At 45.5% G+C, this 10206-nt stretch overlaps 1 long non-coding RNA gene across 1 annotated transcript; it reads right to left on the bottom strand.

Annotated features, from left to right (window-relative positions):
- Positions 1-827: 827 nt before the first annotated feature.
- Positions 828-9817, bottom strand: LOC142906292 (uncharacterized). Its single transcript, XR_012930119.1, has 2 exons — positions 8058-9817; positions 828-1434 (listed from the first exon to the last, which is right to left on the bottom strand). It is a non-coding gene; the product is annotated as an uncharacterized LOC142906292 (long non-coding RNA).
- Positions 9818-10206: the final 389 nt, after the last annotated feature.

The following is a 10206-nucleotide window of genomic DNA, read 5'->3' as shown; positions in this document are numbered from 1 at the left end:
AGTCGAACTCCGAGTTCCGACCCCCCTGGTCGAACTGTCTCCCGAGAGTCGACCCCCCCCGGTCGAACTCTGGTGAGCCGATCCCCCTCCGGTCGAACTGAGGTTTCAATGCTCAGGATCCTCTTTTTATGCACAAAAATCCCTTCACTCGGATCCTGCCCACAAGGCGGGGTTTCTTTCGATTTTTGCTGTGTCAGGATTTGTCCGTATGCATCTGCGTCCGTGTGTGCGTCTGTTCGTGTGTCAGTGTGTCATTGTGTGCATCACCCACGGTATATTTCCGTTGTCACACGCCTACCATAAAACACACAAGTAAAACAATCAAATGGTATAAATTGTCTCGAAGGCGCCTCTGTCTGGGTGCACAACCTGGAGGGAGGGGCGATATTCTCTCCGACTTTCACCGACGCACAAAGAAATGGTTAAAAAGTTTTAAGTTAACATTTCAGAGTTCCAAAGTTATGATTCTGTATTAATCCAAGGTCTGGGTCAGCTTCCCGTTGTGGTGTTTGACTCGTGTTTCCTCGAGCGTATACACACTCCTACCCCGCGCTGCGGGGATACAAAGACGGCCGGGATCTCCCTTTCTCTCCGACCTTGGGTTTAACATCGCCCTTTGCTTACGTTGCAGTTTTGCTGTGCGCTTGCATTTCTTTTCCTCTACTCTTGCTTTAACCCTGCTTATTATTTGCGTATGGGTGGATTAGAGCATTCATGTTGACTTAGGAAAACCTGATTGTTATAGGCTTCGGGTCAAGTCGTATAGAAATTATTAAAATGTAAATACATTTCATATTAAATTAATAAACGGGTGATGGTTACATTGACATAGCTTGTGGCAGGGTTCAATTGAAGTGGGTGTGAAGATAAATAACTTTAGCCTACCCTGTCGTTAAATTCCGACTTTAAGTTACTTTAATAGTAATGCAGAACCAATTAGCTTTTTTGACTTAACTAGATCTAGGCTAACGCAACCTCCCAGTGACCCTGGCTTTGTGTTTACGTCAGCCCCTTCCAATACGCTGGGCTCTGCTCTCTATCTGCTCCCTCTGACCCTGGGAGGGCTCTGAACGTCAAAATCGTGTTAGTGGGTCAAGGTAGATATGACCTCCACATGCCATGCCGAGGCCTGGTTTGGTGTTTTTATTCATTATTAAAATAAAAATAGAAATATGTATCTTTATGTACCGAAAAATTACTTGTTAATATTAAGATGGAAAGGGGGGCATATACAACAGTGGCCTGCTTCATGTATCTATTTACGAACGTTCGATTTTACAAAATGTCACGTTCATGCAATTGACAAATTATTGACACCTTTAGATGAACAAAATCGAATTTCCGCGTGAACGAAATTCCATACGGCACGCGCCAGATCAAACGAGAAGCACCGTGGAGGCTGCATCACCCGTCCACTACAGCGTCACGGTGTCCCTGCAGGGCAACAGAAAAGACTCCACATCACCTCCAGTCAATTCAACATGCAAATATTTTGGTGAATTCCCTGCAAAGGTAAAAAAAAATCCTTACGGGTACTTTTGCATTGTGAAAAGTGATATAGGTGTATATTTTTAGGTAAGGAGTGGAGTTGATATGTCCGAAACGCATCCCGATTTTTTTGGCATTAAATTAATGGGAAAACTCATTTGATATTTAGTTTTTCACGCGTTTTTTAAAGAAAGCATCGCTTTCGTAAATGGAGGAACATTAGTGAGTGTCCCTGTTGGTGAGCGTGACGCTAGCAATGATGGTCGAGTCAGAGGCGCGAATGTGGCCCAGGGCAGACACGCGGGCGTGACAGTGGGGAACAACGGGGTCATGATTCCAGTCGTATGAGCACAGGGCTCGTTTCAAGTTTCATTTATTATTGGTATATCCCTGTGAGCCATGCGGCTCTTGAGTCGGGTGCAACCACAGACAATATGAACAGAGAACATCTTAAAGCGACGACACGCAACAAACATCCTGGATAAAACAGCAAATCTTCCAGAAAAGAAAACGGTATTACAACGCTGTGTGCAAAAATCTCAGTGTAATGCAAGTCAAAGAACAACAACCATAAGACAATTTAGATTTAAGTTATCAGGCCAACTCCGCACTTCCACAAGAAACATGGCTTAAACCATGTTTTCGAAATCAAAATAAAGCTATAAAAACAATGTAAGAACAGTAACCATAGGAACTGTGATTCAAATTTAACAAAACACATTGCAGCGGAGGGAGCTGGTAGGAACGTTGGGTTGCTCGGTCAATGGCCAGGGTCAACGGCGGCGTGGTGTATTCCGCAAATATGCCCGACTATGAGGGCAGGCACAAGTCGGCGTGAGTAGGTTAAACGTTGAGTTTTATAAGGGCACCACGGGGTGACCAGCCCCTCCCCACCCAGCCCCTCCCATTTTTGTATGCACGACGGACGGTCACAATGATCCCCTGTGGGCTGGTGTCACCAGGAGGTTCCTACCAGTATTAACGATATACATTATTTATTTGGTATAGCCCTGTGAGCCATTTGGCTCTTGAAATCGGGTGCAACCGCAACAAACAAAAAACAAGAAAAAACGAACAAGAAAACATCTTAAGTGACTGTGCAAACAGAAAATCCAGGAAAAAACAGCAAAATATTCTTGAAAAAGCACCGTACACCAAGGCTGTGTGCAAAAATCCCAGTGGGATGCAAGTCTAACAACAAGAAAACTTAGATTAAGGCCACCAGTCTAACTCCGTACTACAAACATGTCCAAACCAAAAAACGTTTTCGAAATAACCAAAAAATAAAGCCATAATTGCAATGTAACAGTGATCATAGGGACTGACCGAATTTGTAACAATAAACTACATGAATAACATGCAACACCAAACCCTAGAGCCACAGCTGGCTGCATGAGTTACTCCACAACAGAAGCATCAGTCGGAGTATCTATTTTTTTCAATGCACCTTTAAGATCAGCACGCTAAATCAAAATACAGATAATACGTTGCAGTAGTCATCTGGAGCGAAACATTTTATTTTACGCTAATGAATAGCAGTGGCAGCTAGGGGTGTACAACTCCTCTAGAGCAGTGTTGAGAGAAGATCTCATTGGTAGCGATTCAAGTTGAAGTTTATTGGCAATAGCATTCCAGACCCTGGGGGCATCAATAGCAAAGGCCCTTCCTCCAGTTTTTGTACGGCAATAGGGAATGTGAAGCTGGTAAATGAGCGAAGACCCGAGGTCAAATTTGTTCTTTGAAACAGAGACGAGATCCAGTAGGTAGTCTGCGGAATTTTGTGTAAGTACATCGTGAATAAATAAGATCTGTTGCACAAGCCGTCGAACATTAAGAGATGTTAAGTTTGACCCAATGTAGAGATCAGTGGCGAGTCCTATATGGGCAGTGCAATGTAAATCTTAAGGCCGAGTGATAGATGGAATCAAGCTTCAGTACTTGGGGCTGATTTTTACACGATGTCACAGTAATCAAGTAGAGGCAGTATGTTAGCTTTTATCAATGCAAGACGGAACATTGGGGGAGAAGCAGTGCTTGTGTCGATACAGAAAACCAATTTATATTTTCGTCTTTTTACCAATATAATCAATGCGATCTTCAAAATTAAGTTTTGAATCCAGGATGACCAAGATACTTATAGATCTTGGCTTGCTCTATTTGATAATTATTTAAGGACTGTAATTGGGGAAAAATAACTTCCAGCTTTAGTCCTGGTGAGAAGCATAGCACCTTGGTTTTGGAGGTATTCAGGACTAGTTTAAGAGCAACTAGCTGATGTTGTAGTTTGTCGAAATCACCCTGTAGCTTAGCAATCACGTCATCCGGAGAGCGGCCAGCAGTAATTAGTAGCGTGTAATTTTCAAAAAGATTTACCCTGGAATGATCCAGGTCAGTGCCCAAGTCATTGACATGGAGAGAACAAAAGGGGGCCAAGGATGGAACCCTGTGGAACCCCTTTTGTTATATTAAGGCCGATTGACCTCCAACCATCTGTGAATACAGTTTGGGTGCGAGAAGAGGTAATTTTGTAACCATTTTACTGCGTTTTCGGAAAAACAGAGGCAACTTAGTTTACTTAGCAGGGTGTTGTGGTCTACTGTATCAAAAGCTTTGGACAGGTCAAGAAAAAGACAGGCACATTACTGCTTAGTATCAAGGCTACTGTAAATGTGATTCAGAGAGTCTAATGGAGCAGATGTGGTGCTGTATTTTTTTCAGAACCCAGATTGTTTTAGATGTAGTAGATTGTTGGTGGACAGGAAACTGCTAATTTGGTAGTTCAATAATTTTTCAAACATTTTCATGAACGGGGACAAAATTGAGATAGGTCGGTAGTTATTTGGATCATCTTTAGGGCCCTCTTTGTGAAGTGGACGGACATAGGAATGTTTCCATTCTAGAGCAACTGATGCTTATATGATGGACAGGTTGAAAATATGGGCTATAGGTTTGTATATTAGGTGACCAACAGTTAGTAGAGCAAAGATGGGAATACTATCTGCTCCGGTAGAGGAAGACCCTTTGAGGTAGGACAGTTGTTACAGAACAATACTTTCGTGGATTTGCTGGAAACTAAAGTCGTTTAATGTTTGGACAGGGGTGTATGAATTTGCATGAGCAGGGGTTACCAGCTTCAGAAAAATGAAGGTTAAAATTGTCAACTATTTTTTTGGGGATCTGAAAAATATTCCCCATTTCCGTTAAGCTCAACGGGCAGATTATCTGTATTGGATGCCTTTTCGATACATTTGATTGTTTTCCAGGAAATCCTGGCATTTCCATGCGATTCCAGGAGGAAAAGTAGGCATTTTTTGGACGCATCTATTCCTTAAAATCCTGTATTCTAGCCAGTCATTGACCAAAGTAGTTTTCTGAGCACATGTCCAAGCCTTGTCCCTAGTTTTGATGAGCTTTGTAATCAAAGGATCAAACCATGGTGGGTGGTTGCCTTTAGTTATAAATCTAACCAACGGAGCATGTTTGTTAAGAATTTGGAGAAACGTGTACCTGAAGGTCTCCCAAGCCGTAGTTAGGTTGGGGATATCACAGACCTTGTCAATATCCGAGTGAAGCACATCATTAGTAAATGCCCGAGTGCTGAAGTGTCCGAGTGCTTCGGGTCTGGCTGATGATCTCACCCCAAAAATGGAGGAGTGATCACTAAGGTTTTTATCCAGAACACCAGTCAGTGTGAAATTGTGAGGGGCATTTGTCAATAGGACGTCAAGCAGAGATGACTGTACCAGATTTTTTAGGTTGGGTCTTGTGGGGACATTTATTAATTGAAACAGGTTAAATTCATCTGCAAAATTGTGGCCACGGCCAGCGGGTTTAGCAAATTCCAATTTAGATCACCCACTAAAACTATTTCACCTTTAGGGAGGCCTCCAAAAAGCTCTGCAGATGCAGCTTCAACATCCTTCCCACTAGGCGGTCTATATCAGGACACTACCAATATATGTTATTTGGGAGAGTTAATCTGAGAGCCAGACCTTCAAAAGCAACATTTTTTAAACAAGGAGTGAGCTGGTGAACATGCAATAGTATTACGATACTATAACATGTACGACCAAAGTTGCAGCCATAGCTGGCAGCATGACACTCCCAGTGTATGATGTGTGTGAGTCAGTGGTAGTGCGAGTGAGTGTATGATGAGTGAATTGGTCTGTGGTTGTGCGAGTGATTGATGTGCGAGTGAGTCGGTGTAAGATGAGCGAGTTTATCACGGCATCCTTCCCGCCACCACGGCCTTCTCCACGCCATCACGGCCTCCATGACGTGGCGCGTGAGCACTCGAGTCAAGAAGTGCCGAAAATGTCATTATACTCTTGGTAGGTAAGAGGACAATGTTTAGTATAACCCTCCAACCGACAGAGCCAATCACTTCAAGTTGTCACTTGGGAAAACATGCCAATTGATTTGGCACTTCAGCAATAGCCGAAATGTTAAAAAGCGAGCAAAATTTCCAATTTTATATTCGACGTTTCGCTGCAGATACCATTGTCGGCGTTAACAGAAACTTCCTGACCCGGGTCCTTAAGACGATGTGTGTCACGTTATCAGCACACGTATGCACGTGACCAAATTTAGTAATTAAAGTTGATGTCTGGTCGTTGCTTAGTTGTGAATAGAAGGTTAGAATAACAAGGTGAATGTATGTACAAGTTTGAAAAAAATGGGATATTCTTGACCATTTAGGTGCATTGTGTTGGTATGAAGCGTCTATTTTGTGATTCTAGTTAACACTTTAGTTGTATTCGGATAAAATTTCTCAGTATCTCAAATAGCAATACAACTTTGATTTAAAGCTTTCGTGACTGCAGGGATTCATATTCTTGGTTCTTTCGGTAAAGTCACGTAGAAGGGACACAATAAAATAAAAATATAAAACAATAAAATTCACGACGTTTCGACTGCAACACAACAATCATCAGGTGTGAAAACCACGTGAATTTACTGAAAGAACCAAGAATATAGCAATACAACTGTTAAACTTTTTTTGGTACACTATTCAATTGACACCCTTTATTGCCTCCATACGCAATAATATAATCGTGATTGAGCGAACCAGTGAGTGTTGTTGAGACCTGTAGTGTGGTGGTTGAACACAGCTTAACATGTTAATACAGGTTTTAGGATTAGATCCCATAAGTATAGATGTGTCGCAACCCTCCACCACCCGACAGCCAGTAAGGTATGTCACGTAAACAACGTGCCAAATAAATCATTTCAGTTCTTGATTGATTGTTCACGCTTACAGTGGCTTTCAGACAGCATACATAAAAACAAATTTCGTCTCCCCCCTCCTCTTTTCAAAAAATAGATGGACTAGTCCTGGCAAACAGCCAATCGTTGCGCGTGACGCAAACGTTATTTATATATATATATAAATAAATAAGCCGTTTTCAAAATAAATTTATGCAAACCGACACACCTGATGATGACCGTTTGAGTTATGGTCGAAACGTCGTGAGAATTTTTTTATTGTTTTATATATATTTTGTTATTTTGTTGTTTCTCTTCAACGTGACTTTACCGAAAAAACTAAGAATATAATAACGTGCCAAATAGTTAATTAAAATACAATATATTGCCAAAAGCCTACTGTAGCCAGCACCTATGAAGGCTGGTACGATACACAATGGGGTGTGGCCAGCACCATGCTTGGCCGCCTTCGTCTCCCCAGTGGCGTTGTTTACACTGTAATTGATACTCATTAGGAGGTCGAGTTAATCTAGGGGAGGCCCAGGACCGGCTCAGATAATTGTCACTGGTGTTGGACAATCGAACCCTGGTCGCCATGTTCATTACAGTGTGCTAACCGCTGCGCCACCGCTCCCCACACTAGGTCTGATGCCCTATAAACATTTTCCCACAAACTGCTCTATTTGAAGGGGTTAGAAGAACCTCACTCCCAGTGATTTTCTGGTCGAGCCGTTTCCGCAGCTCAAGGGTATGAGCATCTGTGCACCCGGGGGAACCCTAACAGTTTCACACACCATGGCCTGAACCACAGTGTTAGCGATACACCATCCAGTAGGGGACTCCAAAAATCTCAACCGATGCCCCGACAGTAACTCCACACAACCCTCGTCAATTAAAATCCAGAGGGGCATCCTCTTCCAAAAAGCCTTCCACAATAAACAAGGCACCGCTAACGAACTTCAAACCAACACCAGGCCCGTCCTTTCAATATCGCAAATCCGTATCGATGCCTTGATTTAGCCCACAATGCCTAAACTCCCACCATTAGTGGCAACACACAGATTATCTACCAGACCCAGGCAACCCACATCTATGGCAGAGTCCTAAAAATAAACTCTGAAACCATGGTGGCGGATGCCCCCGTATCTATGAGCATTCGCACCTCAACAGCTTGCACAAATCCACATACCGTGGATGATCCCGCTGCCATGACAGTGTGCCAGTGCGGTCCATTGCCAACCATCATGCACCACCTTCATACCCCGTATTCCTATGAGGGGCGATGGCGTGTGCACCTGACACTGACTGCAATGGGATGCATGAGGTGGCTGTGTCGGCCGGGTGTGTGACCTATTGCAACCTGCCTTTGGACCCAGAGGAGCGGAGGCGGCCCCAAATCAGCACGGCAGCTCCTGGAGATGTGTCCCGGTAGGCCACAACCGAAAGAGGTAATGGGGCCCCCCCACCCGCCGCTTGTCCCATCGTCGTCCCACTCCGAATGTCCTCCACAGGCTCCAACCACCTGACGCGCAGACCCAGGGAGACGCTCGGAGCGCCTGGTTGCCCTTTTCTCCCGGAAATCCAGCCCCTGCCCTCACCCCAGCACGTCGTCGCAGGTTACAGTGGGCCTGGATGCAATGGGCTACCTGAATCGAGGACAGGTCATCCTCCTCTGTGGCCGGCAAACAAACGTTAATTTCCTGAGCCAGCGTCAACATTTTCTCAAGCACCAGAGAATCCAGTCCTGCCCGCTCCATCTTTGGGTACGCATCCTTGGCCAGCGACAGCAGTGCGCTGCAGATAGCGCGGGGTGTCTCTGTCTCCCCCCCCCCCCCCCCGACTCTGTATTACGAATGTCTGCCGCGCGTTGGACGGCAGATCAAAAATTGCCGCCAACTGGGAGTACGCTTGACGCAGCTTCGTTCTGTTCACCTCCGGAATGTAAAAAAAAAACCGCCACCAAGGCTGTTATCCAGTGTGGTGGGAAGAATAAGTAGCGCCTCCGCATCGGACCACCCTGCGAGCTCGCAAGTGGTGGAGAACCGCCGCTGGAAGGCCGCCAAATCACCCCCCGCAGCCTAAAATTAATTGAGAAGCGGCAGCCGCTGCGCGAGGGAAGGTGCCCCCGGATGAGCTGTCGGCGGCAGGTTAAAGGGACCCAATTCCTGCCCTCGGTCGGCAGTGATGGCGGAATCGCCCGCTCGCCACCCCCGAGCCACAGCCCCTTCCTTCGGCTGTTCCCTGCCCAGCTGCCCCACCAGGGTCGACACTGTGGAAAGCAGCCCCACGATGCGCTTGCTGATTGCCCGCAGCCCCCCTTCAGCCGGCGGCGGCTCAGAGCCGTCGCCCTTTGCTCGCTGCCCCGCCGGGATCACCACTCCGGGGCCCCCCACAAGGGGTCCCGGTTGCCAGCCCTGCCCGGGAATCCTCCTTGCCCGAGGGTATGCGGGTGAGAGCCTTCCTCTTCACGTGTTTCAGCATAGTCCATTTCCCCCTCAAGGATTCGAAGAAAAAAAATTCATAACAACCCTAAAATATAAATAAAAAATTCGTTAACACGCCTGACATCAAATGTTGTGTTCTAGTTCACAGACACTAATAGGAAGTACTCTATCTCTTTCATTCCGACCTTCAGAGCCTTAGGGGATAACCACACACCGGGTCGGGACAGCCAACATGCTGCCAAACCCACAGCTTGAAGAGGGTGACGATCACAATTACGACAGCACGACGAATTCCATTCCAGATCGCAGCTGCCCCGACTGTGAGTTGGAGCTCGCCTTATATCCTGAAAAGCGTGACCAGGCTCCACCCTCGGCCCTGCACCCCTCTGGATCCTTCAGATGGCTTCATGCTTTGCCCACAGCTGCAACTGGTAGAACGGGCTGATAGTCCTAATGCCATTGTCTACCAATCTCCCAGCGGCACGCGCTCCAGTGACTCATTCCACGTCACCACACAAGTGTGTGAGCATTAGCTGGTAATTAAATCAGTATCCATCGAGCAGTGGATTAAACATGTCCGATGATGATGATGAAGAATTTAAACTGAAAGCATACACTTATATTTTATTAACGAAGAGCGTACAGACATTAAATGGCTCAATCGTGGCATGATGCCTCAATCTTCCACCTATCTAATTATGGCGACATAATTGACGTGAATAATTTCACACATTAAACTCATATTACACACGTGTATATATTCTGCGTGAAGATGACTGAACAAAATATAATGTATAATGCCAACCAACCAAATATATGTTCCGTGTAGTTAACTGGTTCACGGTGGGTGTCCGTCCATTACATGTGTAGTGACATGTAATGGGTCACTACGGCACCTAGTGCCATCTACCGACAGAGAGAAGAATAGTGGGTATAGTAGCCCTCTGCCAGCAGAGTATATGTCATGGTAGACGTCTCTGGGGCTGGCAGAGTAGGGGGCAGTTGAGGATGTAGCAGCCCGATTGGCCGCAGGGGCACGTGATGGCATGTAGGCCAAAGGTGACAGAGG

Source organism: Petromyzon marinus, chromosome 63, assembly GCF_048934315.1.
Source record: "Petromyzon marinus isolate PM22_M1 ecotype Great Lakes invasive population chromosome 63, UKy_Petmar_22M1.pri1.0, whole genome shotgun sequence".
NCBI lineage: Eukaryota > Metazoa > Chordata > Hyperoartia > Petromyzontiformes > Petromyzontidae > Petromyzon > Petromyzon marinus.
This window is presented reverse-complemented; position numbering and strand designations above follow the sequence as displayed.